This window comes from Ovis aries, chromosome 3 (assembly GCF_016772045.2).
Source record: "Ovis aries strain OAR_USU_Benz2616 breed Rambouillet chromosome 3, ARS-UI_Ramb_v3.0, whole genome shotgun sequence".
Taxonomy (NCBI): domain Eukaryota; kingdom Metazoa; phylum Chordata; class Mammalia; order Artiodactyla; family Bovidae; genus Ovis; species Ovis aries.
In genome coordinates this window covers 33,789,323-33,806,813 of record NC_056056.1, presented here as the reverse complement: position 1 = coordinate 33,806,813, position 17,491 = coordinate 33,789,323, and the positions used below count along the sequence as shown (strand labels likewise).

The window sequence follows — 17,491 nt, the reverse complement described above, 5'->3', positions numbered from 1 at the left end:
GTTCAATCCCTGGTCTGGGAAGATCCCACGTGTGGCAGAGCAGCTAAGCCCATGCGCCACAACTACTGAGCCTGTGCTCTAGAGCCTGGGAGCCTCAGCTGCTGAGCTTCTGTGCCGTAACTACTGAAGCTTGCCTGCCCTAGAGCCCGTGTGCTCTGCAATAAGAGAAGCTACCACAGTGAGAAATCTGTGCACCGCAACTGGAGAGTAGCCCGCTCGCCACAACTAGAGGGAAAGGCTGTGCAGCAACAAAGTCCCAGAACAACTCCCCAAAATAAATAGACGAATAAAAAGATTGTCTTGAAAGTGAAAGGTTAGATAAAGATATACCTAAATCTGTTAATACTAGTCAAAAGAAAGCTAGAGTGGCTATATTAATTTCATACAAAGCAGATTTCAGAGCAAAGACTATATCCAAGGATAAAAGCAGTTATTTCATAGTGATAAAGGGATTAATTCACCTGGAGAACATAGTAATTCTAAGTGATTCTAAGTAATTCTATGCACTTCATAAAACTTCAAAATGCATGAAATGAAATGCAACTACAAAGAGAAACGTACACCTCACAATTATAACCAAAATCCTCTTGTCATTATTTCATAATTTTCTACTCTTATTATATAGGCCTTTCTTTATCACTCTAAACTCTTAAACAAGTCACCTTTCAGATCACTTTTTTTTAGTCTGTAGTTCCTCTGGTGTTAATTAACCCATTTGTTGGGTCAGTGGAATATCCATCTTGGCACTGGATTTCCTCACATATAATTTTGTATTTTTTGTCTGTGAGCTCATCTTTAACAGCGGTTATTTTCCACAAGAGTCCTGTAAATGCTGTCTGCATTATAAAGGCTTCTTTTGGGATGATTTCACTGTTGCTTCCATCTACTCATTTTTGGGTTTGTCCTTTCTGACGCTCTATAGCTTTAGGTTTGTGTTTCATTTCTGGTGTCTAGAAATTTTCTTTTTTTGCTTTTGAGTTTAGCCGTGTTTTAAAATAAAATTTAAAATAACTATGCAATGTTTCACTGTTTGGAGCAGGTCTGGGAAATTCCCACATCTGTTCATTTGTATGTTTTTATTGGATGTCTTGATATGGCTCCCTTGACAAAACTTTGAAATCAGTCTTCACCCAATCTCTTTCCTTGTTGTCCTTTGTCCTGGAATTATAAAACTACATTTTATAATTTATAATGAGTTTATAGTAAGTTGGATTTGCTTTTGAACTGGAAACAAAATGACATTTTAGGATTGCAAACTACCTGTCTTTTAGGATGGAGATTAAAATTTGATTTATGGAAGATGTTCCTTTTGTTTTTGAATGCCCCACTTGAGTAGGCCCTTTTAGCTATGCTAATACAAAGCAAAAACCTATCATTCTTGGTGAGAATGGGAACACACTTATGAGGCCCTAAAGGAGATTTCTTAATCTAAAATGTTATTACCCTTTAGTAATATACATTGAATGATTTGTAGAAGTCTGCCTCTGAGCATTGTTTTATTTAGAGCACCACCATCTCCTAATTTGGAATCAGACTACACTATGCTTGAAGCTGGTGTGTTCTTGCAAAGTGGTGTGTGTTTCTCTGGGATCAGTTGTTTGTACAAGATAAGGAGCTGAGATGGAGAAGAATGTGGGAGAGAAGTGCTCACTTCTTCAACTTGGACTGGAGAAAGCAACTGTGCAAAGAAATGCGACCGGGCCTGGTGCAGCCCAACCTAGACCCAGGACTTGGCGTCCCTCTCAAAGCGCTGCATTAACCTGACCATTCTGACTTTTGGAAAGTGTTCTGGCAGATATTTTGTTTTGATATTCCTATTGCCAGTAATGTATAGAAGAGGCAAATTCTAGGGCAGGACAAGAGGTCTTGAGAGGCAGATCTTAGCTGGGAGTGAGACGGGGAAAACTACTTTCAGGAGCTGGGATGAGGGTGGGATCATTGCTTAGCCCTGAACTCCATGGAAGAGGGATACTTAGAAGGTGCCTGAAGGTGGGAGGAGAGTCAATTCTGAGGGCAGGGATAGGATGCTTTCTGGTATGTACTTCTCTTCCTCCCTAAGATTTCAGGCAATGCTGTTGACTTGTGCTTTGCTGTGATGTAGAGAATTAGGAAAGAGCTTAGCCCATGCATTAGGCAGAGGGACCAATATCTGCCTGGCTCTGGGTGTAATGGTAACTTGGGGAGAGATCTGGGCAGAGTGGTAGGAGGTGCAGCTGAGCAGAGAACCAGGGGCAGAGCATGAAGGGCTTTGTAAGTCATTTGAAGAAACTGGACTTTATCTTGTAGATGCTGGTGAGCCACTGAAGGATACTGAGCAAGATGGTGATGTGATCAAAGTTGAATTATATAGAAAAAAAACCCAGATGCATATCTCATAAATTTGTAGTCAGCTGGAGTGGACTTGTGCTATTTTGTCTGGCCAGTACCTCTCCTATCCTCCTGTGGTAACAGACCCCTTCTTTCCTGTGGGGGAACCTATTCTGTTTGAATAGGACAGAGCTGATTGCCATCTTCTAGAAGACAGAGAGGGTTCCACTCCTGAAGCCAGCACAATCCTCCCTTACACATGAACCAATAATTTTTTTTCCTTATTTAACCAAATAAGTCATATTTCTCTTGCTCATAATGGAGAATTCTCACTGACAGTTGTGTGTTCTCCCTGACTTTCTCTTCCTTAGACTCAATAGGTTCATTTGACATTTGAGATGGTTTCTAGACCCCTCCCTGCAGGGTCTTCCTCCTCTAGAAGGAGGAAATGTCCTCCCCACCAATGTCCTTGGGGACCCCCTCCTCTCAAGGTTGTATTAGAGTTCAGGACATGATGGAGTCTCCTCTGTAGAAATCAAGATAAAAGGTTGATATCCATGGATCAGGTGCTGGGGAGAAATTTTAGCAGACCCTGATCATAGCAATTCATGACTTGAGGCATCTACTTCTATAAAGAATGAAGCATCTTCCTGTCAATCCCCTGAATTCCCTGTCAATCACAGGGAATTCTCAGAGGCCAGCACCTTGAATGACTTCAGTTTCTAAGTGGAAGGGAAAATAGAAAGGAGGGTGTCCTCCTGATTGGCCAAAAGGATCCCAAGGTTTGCCTGAAATACTGATGGAACCACTCAGTCATCTTAACTGGCCACTCAGTCATCTTAATGAGCCGATTTATAATTTAAGAGATTTCAAGAAACATCAAGGGGAAGAGTGCAGGGAGACACTCAGGCTAAACGTGTCCATTTCATTATCTGAAGGGGTGTGCATGTGCGTGTGTAGAAAGGAATAGTGAGCCCACTTCCTTCCAGATCTCACAAGGGTTTCCATAACACTCTCCGTTACAGTGAGCCAAGGGCCTTCCTTCCAAAGAACAGGCTTGGATTCTAAACTCCTAGTTGATGGATCCTCTCAAGTGCCCTTTAGAGACTGTCTGAGCCCTCACCAGGCCCTGCTCAGTTTCTTCTTCCCCATCACTTAGTAAGTTACACAATAGATTAAAACTCTCTGTCTACCATGGTGGGTGTGCCCAAGTACTATGGCCATATGGGGTCACCTGGCCTTCTTTCAAAAAAGTATTTACTCATTTATTTGGCAGCACTGGGTCTTAGTTGCAGGACCTTCAATATGTGCTGTATCCTGCAGGAGCTTTTCGGAGAAGGCAATGGCACCCCACTCCAGTACTCTTGCCTGGAAAATCCCATGGACAGAGACGCCTGGTGGGCTGCAGTCCATGGGGTCCCGTAGAGTCAGACACGACTGAGCAACTTCACTTTCACTTTTCACATTCATGCATTGGAGAAGGAAATGGCAACCCACTCCAGTGTTCTTGCCTGGAGAATCCCAGGGATGGGGGAGCTTTGTGGGCTGCCGTCTCTGGGGTCTCACAGAGTCGGACACAACTGAAGCGACTTAGCAGCAGCAGCAGGAGATTTTAGTTGCAGTCTGAGAACACTGTTGCAGCATGTGCTATCTAGCTCCCTGACCAGGGATCCAATATAGGCCCTCCGCATTGAGAGTGTGGAGTCCCAGCCACTGGACTATCAGGGAAGTCCTCACCTTGCCCTTCACTCTCCAAGGGAAAACGGATCAAACCCTCAACCCACAGTAGAGGGAAATTCAGGCTTTTCTGCAAGACTTTCAGGGGATTTGTTCCCAATCCCCTCTTATCAGTTTCTATTGAATTATTAATAATTCCCTTCCTTCCTTGCTTCCTTCCCTCCTTTCCTTTCTCTCCCCCTCTTTCTCTCCTCTTTTTCCTATTTTTGCCCCATGAAGCTGTTTTCTTCTCTCTGCCCTGTGTCAAGACAAATATGAAGCATAGGTACTTTCCCTTGATTTTCCTAAAGTAGCCCTAGCATAGGGTCTTTGTGACACATTTTCTTACAAGTGGTAAAGAATCCACCTGGCAAAGCAGGAGACTCGGGAGATGTGGGTTCGATCCCTGGGTTGGAAGATCTCCTGGAGGAGGAAATGGCAACCCACTCCAGTATTCTTGCCTGAAAACCCCACGGACTGAGGAGCCTGCGGAGCTACCATCCAAAGGTTGTAAAGAGTTGGATATGACTGAGCAACTGAGCATGCGTGCATACAGACACAACTGGGGGAGCTGTGTTGCATCTTCTCACAGAAAACCCCCTCAAGGTCAATATCAGATATTCCTTTGCTCTTCCCCACCCCTACAGCATGCACTGTGTTTCCAGCCTCACTCCCCCTCTGCCCGTCTGCCCTCTCACCCCGAGCCAGTCTCCCACAGCATCATTTCTCCTGGGAGCAGCTCACCCCCATCCTCTGCCCAGACCACCTCAGGGCCAATCTCTGCCTGCCCAGAAGACATTAAGGGCCAGTTTGGAAATTGCTTTTTCCCTCAACACAGTCAAATTATTAGTCTTAACTCCTTCCTCCACTAGTCTCTGCAGGCAGGTGAAGATTCACCATCCCTTTGATATGAATTATGCCACCTCCTTGGAAAGCAGAAGTGCTGGAATAATTTCGTTGGTTGTTTAAATCACAGCTTTTGCCTTCCTGCTGCTCAAGTTTAAGTATAGCCCAGAGATGTTTTCATTGGCCCCACCTGCCTAGTTTGAAATATCTTTCCCCCCTCTGGCTCCACCCCTCCCTCGTCAGCACCTCCCGAGCCCTATCCTATGACCCCGATACACGTGCTTTCTCAAAACAGCTCAGGCCTGTTTCCTTATTTCCCAGTGCTTGCTGTTCCCAAGTTGGAGAATCAGCCAAGGGGACCATAGGAAGGCCCTATTCTCGCTCCTCCTTAAAAGTCCTAGGATCCTTGCTGTCTGCTTGGGTCACTCTGTCTCTATGAGGCTGAGGGTCTCACAGTGTGTGATTCCATCCCAGGGCTCCTGCAGCCTTACATGACCAAAGAATCGTGAGCCCCAGCAAGTCTCACCACTAGGGCATCCAGCTGATGCGAAGTCTCAAGAAATGTTCACATGTCTACATCAGAGCTCCAGAGCCTTCTGGGCCCTGGAGGGAAGCAGTCTGAATGAATTTGATCCCCCAGATGTTACAGCCCCATCCTGAGTGATTCTCCCTCCATCACGGTGGCCCAGCTGCACCAGCCTTCCTCCAGCCCCTCAGAACCCCAGCATCCTTGATCACCAAGGCCAGGAGCCGGGACAGCCTCTGCCTCCGCAGGTAGAGAAACGTGCATGGATTCAGGGTATGTTTGGAGGCAGAAATGGTTAGTTGTTGCAACAAATATGGCATTGGTGAGGGTGCTAAACCAGCGGGAACCCTCTAGTCTAGTCTAGGGCCATCCTCACCAGCACTCAGGCACTTCTTTCTGGCCATATACATGTCAGTGGGGCTCAGCCAGCCTCTGGGGGAAGGATGGTCAGGGAGAATGAAGACTCACCAACTTTGCTATGTTTAAAAGACTCCCTCACAGTGATGTCAGAAAGGGTAAGAACTGGTGAGAGCAGAGGGTGGGGGAGGCCATGGCAAGGGAGTGGCAGGACACGCCAAATGGCAGTGGTCTCCAGGCCCCGAGCCGTCTTCATCAGCTGCCCCTTCTCTGCAGCAGTGAGGAACAGCTCCCAGCTGGGCCGGCTGATCTAATTTCAGACACCCTCTCTTCTAAGAGACCGTTCATACTCAGCTTGTTCTCCAATTCCCAGAGGCCTTCTGGCTGTTTTTCTGCTTCAGATCTCCGCTGACCAGACCCGGCAGGTGGGTGATTCAATTGATTGGGTCTGCCTGGCAGGAGACTGGGGGCACACTCTGGCAATGGAGAAGGAGGCAGGGTCAGGTGGGACAGCGGAAGAGATAGAACAGAGTGGGGGCTTGGTGTTAGTGGGATGGACTATTTGCTAAATAAAATTTAAACCCTTGCCAGCTTTTCTGCCAAGAAGAGAGAAGTGGCTGATGAAAACCATATGTCTCTAAGTAAGTGGAAGTGAGGAGCCTTGCTTTGTTGTGCGAGTATGTTGATATGGCTGCTGGTCTCCCGTGCAATGGAAAATCTCTATTTTAAAGAATACAATGTTTAAGAGGCACTCTGAGACAAGCCACATTTCGCAATTAAGTAGTTTACAAGGTCAGCAAAGGAAGGACAAAATAAACCAGCCGAAAAAGGTCTTGCTCAATACCAAAATTTGTTTAAAAGTTCAATGCTACAGTCCGAAACTATAATATAGGCTTGTTATGGAGTGTTACAAAAATAGCCCAAAAGATGAGGCTCTTTGTGGATGGAGAAACAATTAAAAATGTTTTAAGTATTGGTTCAGATACTGATTTCTTAATGTTTAAAAAAAGTAACTTAAAAATGCAAACTATATCATTTTTTCTTTCTTTCTTTCTTTTTTTTTAAAAACTTTTTCTAAACTGACCCCAGAGGCAAAATAAACCCAGAGATACAGACAAACAGAACTACTGTTCACTCTTTGCGGAACAAAATTTAAATTTCTTCATCCAGCATTCAAATTCCAGCATCCTGTTGTTCCAACTGGCCTTCTCTGAATTTCCTGCACAGAATGCTGCCGCTGGCCCTGCCAGCCCCACACCCCGCCCTCCATCCTGTTTGCAGGCTGCCAACTGTGAGCTTTCATAGGGCACTTACCTGCCCCTGAGGTGCCCTTCCTCCTAGCTGAATGAAAAAACGTTAGCCGTTCTTCAAGGATATTAATTGCTGAATTCTATCCATGCCACTTTAATTTCCGTTTGATTCTGGTGCATAGATCGCAGTTCTCTGGTGAAATTCTCCCTCTTGTCATCGATTTTCTTGACCATTTAAATCACAGTTACTTAACAGTCTATCAGATAACTCCACTCTCTGGATCACCTGTGGGTCTGTTTCTATTATAGAGACACTCTTTTTTTGGACTGTGCTGGGTCTCTGTTGCTGCATGCAAGCTTTCCCTAGTTGTGGCAAGTAGGGGCTACCCTCTAGCTGTGGTGCACAGGCTTCTCACCGCAGCGGCTTCTCTTGTTGCCGAGCACAGGCTCTAGGAGCACAGGCGTCAGCAGCTGTGTTGCACTGGTTTAGTTGCCCCACAGCGTGTGGCATCTTCCCGGACCAGGGATCAAACCCCTGTTTCCTTCATTGGCAGGCAGATTCTTAACCACTGGACCACCAGGGAAGTCCAGAGATATGTTTTTGGCTCTGACCAATGTTGTTTCATCAGAAAGGATTTATTTCGGCTTTCTGGAAGGCACGTTGAACATTGGAAGGCCATCTTTATCCAGCCTGGGGATGAGGTGGCTTGAAGCTGGTGATCAGACTTTGAAGGCTCTCTGTTTCTGACGCACGTAGGCTCCTAGCGCCTCATTTTTCTGGGGTTCTCCAGGAGAATCTGGTTGTGTTTTAGGGTCCCTCCTCTTGGGTGGGCCTTTGATTTCCAGTTTACTTCCCCAGCCCCATCTTACTGCCCCAACGCCATTCAGCTTTCTGGTCTCTCAGTCATGCCTTCCACTCAGCCCTCACTGCTCCGGCCGACGCTGCTTCTGAATTGGCATGTGCCTTCAGGGAAGAGCGACTGGGAACTGGGAACTAACCTACTGTTCTCTTTCTCTGACACCTTGCTCCTCAAGTCCCACTTGCCTGGGTATTTTGAACACCAAATTTTTCTCCTTACCCTATGAGATCTCCAAAACCTCTAACTCAAGTTCTCTAACTCAGTTCATCATCACTTTCTGCTTGTTTTTAGTCTCTTGGCCCCATGCTGCTCATGAGCCAGGGAGACCTTAAGGGTACATGTAGCACCGAATGTCACCTCCATAGGCTCCCAAGTCTCTAGGATCCTGACCTTTCAAATCCCAACTGCCTGCAAGCAGATAGCTTTTGGATTTTGCCCAGCTAGCTCTTGGTGAGAGAACTGGTCTCTAAAGAGCCACCCTGACGTTACAAGAAGTGCATCCTCTAATCGCTTCTTTATAATATAAGTTCCCTGAGGGCAGAGAATGTGTCTCCATCACAACTGCGGTCTCAGGCGGATCTCATTCACAAGATCTGAGTATCACCTACGCTGGAACATTTCCAAATGTCTGTCTTCAGCTCAGAGATCTGTTCTAAGCTCTTAGGCCCATGGACCAAACTGCCACTTGTCATCTCCAGGAAGTTGCCACACAGAAACTCAACACATCCAAAATCATGTTCTTCCCCGACTTCTGTCCCTCGCTGGGGCTCCCACTCTCGGGAAGGGGTGTGTCCTCCATCTACCCTGCTGCTTATGTCAGAATCCCGAAGGTCCCCACTGGCAATCCGCACCCACCCCCCGCTCACATCCAACCCCCCAGTGCTGCTGATTCCACCTGAAAATGTCACACAAACTCATCCAACTCTTTCTCGCCACTGCTGCCCTGTCCCAGCACTGTTCCCCCCTCCCTTGTTACTCAGGAGTCTCCTCACATTCCTCCACAGAGCCAGGCTGGCCTCCTTCCAGCATGTTCGCCAGCCACCCTAGGAGCAGAATGACCCCTTGAACACAAAAATCTGATTATGTCATTCCTCGGCATAACACCCTTCAATGACGTCCATTGCTCTGAGGAAAGCTTTGAAGATAAACCCTCATGGAGTCACCCACACTGTGTGTTCAAACCCCAACTCCTCTCCCAGTCTTGCTTTGCCTGACTCTTGCCCTTGACACACATTCCACCCTTAAGCCCTTCTCAACTCTGCCAGCACCTTCTTGAGATCCTTTCTGCCTGGTGGCTCCCCTGCCAGAAGACACCCTTCTCGTCTCCTGTCTGATTCTCTTCCGTGCATCCTTCAGGTCTCTGCTAAACCCCTTCTCAAAGGAGCCTCCCTGACCGCTAGAACTGGTTAGGCGTTGTCAATGTGTCCTGCACTCTGTTCGCAGCACAGCACGGAAACAACTGTAGAGTTAACCAAGCGATTACTGATTACGTTCCTCCCCACCAGATGCCAATCTCCTTAAGGCCAGGGCTATATTTGTCTCGATCACCACCACATGCTCAGCACCAGCAAAGTGCCTGAGATATCTTAGAAGATTTGTAAATAGGTTTTTGAATCAGGGAATAAAAGATAGAGGTCCGCCGGCACCCCGCCACCCCCACCCTGCCAGCCACCGAGCAGAACGCGGTGCAGGGAGAGAGAGGGAGGCTGGAATGGGGTTTCTAGTTAGCAAGTGTCTCTGAGAGCGTGACTCTAAAAATAAAGAATGCTAAATTGCTGTCTAATGCCTCTTCTTATTGCTGGGCTTAACGCACTGGCCCGGGAGCCAGTAGATTCGGGTTCCAATCCCAGGTCTGGCACAAATCATGACAAATAGCATTTTTATAATGCTTCACAGTTTACAAGACATTTCCACAGATAGGATCTCATTAAACCAGCTGGATGACCTCGGGCAAGCGGTTTTTAGAGGCCTGTTGGGAGGGAGGAGACCTGGGAAGGAGCTGGACCTGGGTTCCAGAGCCCACTTTGCATCGACTCCCCAAGGGATGTCGCGAGAGTTTCCTGCCCAGCCCCAAGTCTACTGTAAAATGAAGGGGACCAGCGAGGTGATCTTTGAGGTTTGTCTATAGGAATTTAGAACTAAAAATTCAGGACGGCTCCAGTCAGAATGCAGAATCTTTGGAATGTCCTTTTTTCTCATGTAGCAGGGCAGCCTCCCAAGAGGTTCCCAACAATGCCTTGGGTGTCCTGGAGAGGTGTCCTTCAAAGTGGGACTGAAACCAGCATTTTTGTGCAGTTGGTTTACTTGAGAGCTGATCCCAGGACACATGAGTGAGGGGCTGAGGAGAGAGATGGACAAAGAGGAAGAGCCCAGTTGGGAGTGTTTGTCCAGATCACTCTGTCTCAAGGGCTGTGACCTCGACCTCATCAGGCCCTGCTGAGAAGCCGCAGAATGCTTCCCACAGCTGTCACCCAGCCATGCTGGCAGGGGACCTTTCTCTACCAGTTCCCACCTTGACAGGTGGATGGTCACCCCCCACCCCCGACCCCGGAGTGTCACCCTAAACTTCTGGGCTATGCTTACCCCAAGGCAGAGGAATCTTCTTGTTAGAGCAATCCTTGGACAGAAAACACAGAGAGTCCCTGAGGCAAGACTCTGAGATGGATCAAGCTCTTTTAGACCTGACCCCAGGGCAGCCCTGGAAGTCAGAGTGGGACCCAGGTCACCAGGGCATCTGATACAAGTTGCAAAGGGGCAGGGGTGCCACTGTCCAGCCCCACGAAGGAACAGGAGCTGGGGCTTTCCTTACAAACCTTTCTCCCCAGTCCTCCACCCTCTGAGTGCCGAGTCCCCACACTCTTTTCTGCGAAGTTTTGTGGTGTCCTGGGACATTGAAAATGGGATTGGGAGTGTCTGTGGACCTGAGCAATTCAGAGGGGCTCAGCAGAGCCTTGGGAAACAAAGTGTTGTTCTATTGGACCCTCCTTGAGTGACAGCGAGGCTGGACCCGTGGGTCACTCGTGTGCCTCCTCCTTCTGGGCAGTGAGTGGTGCTCCCTCCGTGGTGAGCAAACGCTTCGTCTGCAGGCTCGAGCTCCCCAGCCTTGGCAGTGGCAGCAGCTCCAGCCCTGCCAGATCTTTGCCCCACCTCCCTGGTGGCATAATACTTCTTCTCTGTCCTTTTATAAACTCTGGACTCTGCTTCCCTCAGCCTTTTTTTGGGATTCTCAAAAGCCTGATTTGTTCATAAGAAAAAAGGAATATTGGCTGTTTCTAGCTCTTTTCCTCTACTATAACAATTTTACTTTCCCCCCAGGCAATGTGAACGGGAGACTTAAAAAAAAAAAGAAAGTCTCTCATGATAAGGTGGAAAAAAAACACAAAGATTTAAATTTCAAGATATTCTCTGTCCACGTTCTTCCTCTGGATAAATCTGTTTAACCCCCCAATAAATTTCACTCTTCCTTTGGGGAGGAAGCGGTCCCTTTCTTTTTCAAAGATTGGATCTAGTTCTTCATTTCTCTAACTGTACTCCAACCCACTCCAGATTTCCTAGTGTTGTGTAATAAAGAATTCAGATGGCTTATGTCCGTGGCTCAAGGGAGGGAACTACTATACCGTTCGGATTTCCCAAGTGATAGGAGTGTGTATCTTCGCTCTTCCTGGTGGGTTGTTCAGACCATGTCTGAGCTCATGCTAATGAGATGACTCAGGATGGGGGCTGGCTGGGCCAGAAAGACCAACCATGCAATTAGAGGGTTGGGTTTTGAGCTAGCTGATGTCAGCCCAACCTCTGCGGAGGAGTGGAGGGCTGGAGAGTAAGTTCAGTCACGTGCCTCATGATTCAATCAACCATGCCTACATGATGAAACCCCAATAAACATGCTGAACTTGGGCTCGATGAGCACTTCCTGATCAGTGTCACATATCAATGGTCCAGGAGGCGGGTGATGCATCCTGAGGACACACAAGCTTCTTATTTGGGACTCTCTGAGACTTGACACTCACTCTGTGTCTCTTCCTTTGGCTGGTCCTGATTGGTATTCTTTATAATACTAGACATCAGTATACTGCTTTCCTAAGTTCTGTGAATTGTTCTAGCAAATCGTCAAACCTGAGGGGATAGTGGCCCCTTAGTAGCAGTGCAGGTGGCCTGGGAAGCCCCAGAATTTGCACCTCATATCTGAAGTGAGGGGAGTCTTATGGAGGGCTGCGCCTTTCGCCTGTGGAGTCTGCATGAACCCCAGGTAGACTCTAACTACCTGGGGTTCGTGCAAACTTGCACTGGGCCCACGTGCGCGTACCTGCTTCCTATCTCACCAGGGAAGCCTTGCCCACCTGTCATGGGGCTGGGTCTTCTCCAAGCATAGGCCCATGTCCCAACCTCATCCCAGAAGCTGGACCCAGAGGCAGGAGAACTGCCCTTGAGTTGAAGGTGACATGTGGTATGGTAAACAGCCATCCTGCTTGAAGGCAGTGGGCAGTGTGGGGGAGTGCCTGTCCAGAATTCTACACCCTTCTCTCCTTTCCCCACCGTCAGTGTCCAGGCTCTTTCACTGGGCTGGTGAAGGTCACCAGGGCCCAAGGACCCCCCTCAAGGCTGGAGCTCTCCCCTGGCTTCCTAGGTCCCCTCCAGGCACTGTTACTTCAGTGTTCTTCTCCTGGCCTGGCCATGGAGTCTTTCCTGGGTGTGTGCAAGGTAGAGTTTATTCTCTGAAAAACCCCAGATCTTCCTCTCAGACTTCCATTCCCTAGACTTGCCATTAATCATATTTCAGTATCTTCCAAGTTGAATGATTTCTTTCCCATATAAGTGTTCCATCTATTTGAAGACTTACTCTGTTTCAGGTCCCCCACTCTTCCATCCCTACATCAGCCCTACTGCCCCTCAGACAATGTAAATGGGAAACAAAGAACAGGTTTAAACAGTCTCTTTGGATGAGCCAGTCCCTCTGTGTAAATATTCAGTGTTTCAGTTGTGGTCACCCGTTCTTTCCCTGGGTCCAGAAGATCTTCTAGAGGAGGGTGTAGCAACCCACTCGAGTATTCTTGCCTGGAGGATCCCATGGACAGAAGAGACGGGTGGGCTACAGTCCATAGGGTAGCAAGGAGTCAGACACAACTAAGTGACTAGCACTTTCATTTGCTTCTTTCTTTACCCCAAGCTGTATCAGGGTGCTTGAGGCAGGCTCACTGGCTGTGGGGAAGAGTCCCTGTTTGTTCTGTGCATTTTTGCTGGGGCCCAATAAGGCATGAGAGCCACCTCTAGCCTTCGGGGTAATGTGCTGACCTGCCCTGTGGAGGTCCATGGTTTCCCATTGCTCCTGGGAAAGTGCTTTCCTGGGCTCTGCATCCTGGCTAGGCCTTTGTCTGAACTCTCAGCCCCTCTGGTGCTCTCCTTAGGGCATGAGGAAGCTTCTGGGTCCCCTGCATGGCCAGGGACACCCAGAGCCCTGCTTTGGTCACACCTCCCCTGGCATTGGGGCACCTGTACTCTGCACTGTGCTGGGAATGGCTGAGACCATAGGCAGAACTCTAGAGACATGCAGCCCCACCACCCTCCCCTTCAGTGAGCTGGAGGAAGGGTGACTCGAACACCAAGATTCTCAGCACCCAGGAGTCCTCACTACTTTCCTCATCCCTCTGTCCCCAGGACGGCAAGGGCAGGCCTTCCTCCCTTTATCTTCCTGCCTCCCAGGATGCCCCAGGCTCAGCACCCCCAGACCTGCCTCTTGCCACACCAAAAGAATTGAGAAAGTTCTTTCTCCATGCAGAGGGTGACTTTGCAGTTTGCTCAGCTGTGGGGAATTCAAACAAAAACCTAGCTGATGTTCAGAATTCAGCAGCTTGCTCCAGCAAGATTCCTCCCCCTCCCCCCACCGCTTCCAGTGCTGAATAACTACAGTGGGTGGCTCCCCCTGGGCCAGAAAACTCTCGGGCTGAGGAAATGGATCCGAAACTATTCCAAAATCTTGTGTCTCATGTATACATTCCTTTAATAACATTTATGGTGGGCCTACTATGTGCCAGGCACTGACACACTCCTTGAAATAATTTTTAGTAAAATCCTTGAGACTGAGAGAGTGAAGTCGCTCAGTCGTGCCTGACTCTTTGCGACCCCATGGACTGTAGGAGCCTACTATGCTCCTCTGTCCATGGGATTTTCCAGGCAAGAGTACTGGAGTGGGTTGCCAGTTTCTTCTCCAGAAGATCTTCCTGACCCAGGGATTGAACCCTGGTCTCCCGCATTGTAAGCAGATGCTTTACCGTCTGAGCCACCAGGGAAGTTCTGCAAAAACCTTATTAAGATCTAATTGACCTTCTACACAGGGAAGCCTGGCGTGCTGCAGTCTATGGGATTGCAGAGTCAGACATGACTGAGTGGATGAACAACAGCTATACAATTCGCTCAGCATGTACAACTCGATATTTTCCAGTGTATTTACAGAGGTGTACAACCATCAGCACCATCTAACTTTATTTTTAGGTATTTATTTTTAAGAGGAAACAAACGTGAACAATTTGTTTTCTCCTATAAAAGATGACTCTGATCTCTGGTCCTGCTTCACTTTTGTCAACTTGGTGGTGCAAACTGGGTGCGGTAAAATGAGCTGTTCCAAACAGAAACAGAGAAAATAAGCGCAGATTGCATGAGGGACACACCTGTGGGGTCTGCCTCCAGACAGCTTCCAAGAGGAGGATGCTGGTGAGTCCTTGGACATCTCATATCCCGGTATGGGTGAGCAGAGAGGGCGTCCCTGACCCTGGGGACTCACAGAACTGTGTCCCTTTCCTTTATTGACTTATCTCTGTTTCTAATACTACCTTTCTTAGCACCATCTAATTTTATAATATTTTTATCATCCCCCAAAGAAATCCTGTATCATTAGCAGTAACCCCTCTCTGCCATACTCCCCTCCTCCAAACTCCTGGCAACCGCTAATCTACTTTCTGTCTCTATGGATTTGTCTATTCTGGACATTTTATATAAATGAAATCATACGATCTGTGGCCTTTTGCAAATAGCTTCCTTCATTTCATTTAATATTTTCAAGCTTCATCCACATTGTACCATGTATCAATACGTCATGTACTTTTATTGCCGAATAATGCTCCATAGTATGGATATGTCACATTTTATTTATATATTCATTAGTTGATGAACACTTGGGCTGTCTCTGCCTTTTGGCTGTTATGAACAATGCTGCTATGAACACTCATGTATAAGTTTTTTATGCGAACAAATGTTATCATTTCTTTTAGGTATATACCCAGGAATGGAATTGTTGGGCTGTATGTGTTAAAAAACAAAATTCATCTGAGTAAGTTTTAAAGTTCTTATTGGCTTTAAGGATTCATGTGGAAAAGGAAATGGCAACCCACTCCAGTATTCTTGCCTGGAGAATCTCCATGGACACTGGAGCCTGGGGTCGCAGAACTGGACATGACTGAAGTGACTTAGCAGCAGCAAAGATTCAAGAGTCAAGTGGTATTCAATCTAGCAGGGAGAAAGGAGATCTGAGGAGCTCTACAAAAGGGTAAGTTTTAAAAAATATTTATTTATTTGGCTGCACTGGGTCTTAGTTGCAGTACACCAGATCTTTAGCTGTGGCATGTGGGATCTAGTTCCCCAACCAAGGATCGAACCTGTGAACCCTGTATTGGGGAGCACAGATTCCTAGCCACTGGACTACCAGGGAATTCCCAAAAGGAAAGATTTTTATAGGTAGAAGGGAAGGGGAATAAGGAAGTATAGTAGCAAAGTGTGGATTGCAGGGATGCAGGGGTCTGTCAGCCTTCACTAGTGCTGATTCCTAATTGACAGGTTTAAGATTCCATTTCTGGGAGAGCTGTAACTGTAATTAAGTTTCAGTTTGGTGATGTGGGGCTTAGTATGAGCGACTCCATTTTGGGCATGTTGTCCTGCTCTTAACATATGGTAATTCTGCTTCATATTTTGCTGCTGCTGCTGCTGCTAAGTCGCTTCAGTCATGTCCGACTCTATGTAACCCCGTAGACTGGACTATGCAACCCACCAGGCTCCCCCGTCCCTGGGATTCTCCAGGCAAGAACACTGGAGTGGGTTGCCATTTCCTTCTCCAATGCATGAAAGTGAAAAGTGAAGGTGAAGTCGCTCAGTCGTGTCCAACTCTTAGCGACCCCATGGACTGCAGTGTACCAGGCTCCTCCGTCCATGAGATTTTCCAGGCAGGAGTACTGGCGTGGGGTTCCATTAATATTTCGAGGAACGGCCAAACTCTCTTCGAAAGTGGCTGCACCATTTCGCAGTCCCACTAGCAGTGTAGGACTCCAATTTCTCTACATCCTCACCATCCTAGTGGGTGCACAGGGGTACCTCACTGTGGTTTTGATTTGCATCCTCCCTCGTGGCTGATGACGGTGAGCATCTTTTCATGTGCTCCTTGGCCATTCACATATTTCTTCTTTGGAGAAATGTCTATGCAATTCCTTTGTGCATTTTTTCAGTTGGCCTTTTTGTATTTTATTGTTGAGCTGTTAGCTTTCTGTATGTATTCTGGATACAAGTCCCTTCTCAGTCCTTTTTGAATTTGAAGAGATGTCTAAATCAAGGTTGGAGTAGGGGTGACCGTTTTAACAGTTGGTGGAGTTCATTGGCAGGTGACAGAAACCTTGCGAAGAATTATTTTTATTCCACGCAGAGGATTCCTGCAGGGAGGGACCCTGGAGGGGAAGCATGCAGAACTGTCTGGGCAGGCCTGGGCCTGCTTTCTGTTCAGTTCAGTCGCTCAGTCATGTTTGACTCTGCGACCCAATGGACTGTAGCATGCCAGGCCTCCCTGTCCATCACCAACTCCCAGAGTTTACTCAAACTCATGTCCAGTGAGTCGGTGATGCCATCCAACCATTTCATCCTCTGTCGTCCCCTTCTCCTCCTGCCGTCAATCTTTCCCAACATCAGCGTCTTTTCCAATGAGTCAGTTCTTCATATCAGGTGGCCAAAGTATTGGAGTTTCAGCTTCAGCATCAGTCCTTCCAATGAATATTCAGGTCTGATTTCCTTTAGGATGGACTGGTTGGATCTCCTTGCTGTCCTAGGGACTCTCAAGAGTCTTCTCCAACACCACAGTTCAAAAGCATCAGTTCTTCAGTGCTCAGCTTTCTTTATAGTCCAACTCTTACATCCACACATGACCACTGGAAAAACCATAGCTTTGACTAGATGAACTTTTGCTGGTAAAGTAATGTCTCTGCTTTATAATATGCCATCTATGTTGGTCAAGACTTTCCTTCCAAGGAGCAAGTGTCTTTTAATTTCATGGCTGCAGTCACCATCTGCAGTGATTTTGGAGCCCCCAAAAATAAAGTCTGACACTGTTTCCACTGTTTCCCCATCTATTTCCCCATCTATTTCCCATGAAGTGATGGGACCAGATGCCATGATCTTAGTTTTCTGAATGTTGAGCTTTAAACCAACTTCTTCACTCTCCTCTTTCACTTTCATCAAGAGGCTTTTTAGTTCTTCTTCACTTTCCGCCATAGGGTGGTGTCATCTACATATCTGAGGTTAATTTCTTCCAGCAATCTTGATTCCAGCTTGTGCTTCATCCAGCCCAGTGTTTCTCTTGATGTACTCTGCATATAAGTTAA

At 47.3% G+C, this 17,491-nt stretch overlaps 1 long non-coding RNA gene across 1 annotated transcript in view; it reads right to left on the bottom strand.

Moving 5' to 3' along the window:
- Nucleotides 1-17,491, bottom strand: part of LOC132659384 (uncharacterized) — a 31,675-nt gene that overhangs the window by 1,168 nt on the left and 13,016 nt on the right. The window lies entirely within an intron of this gene.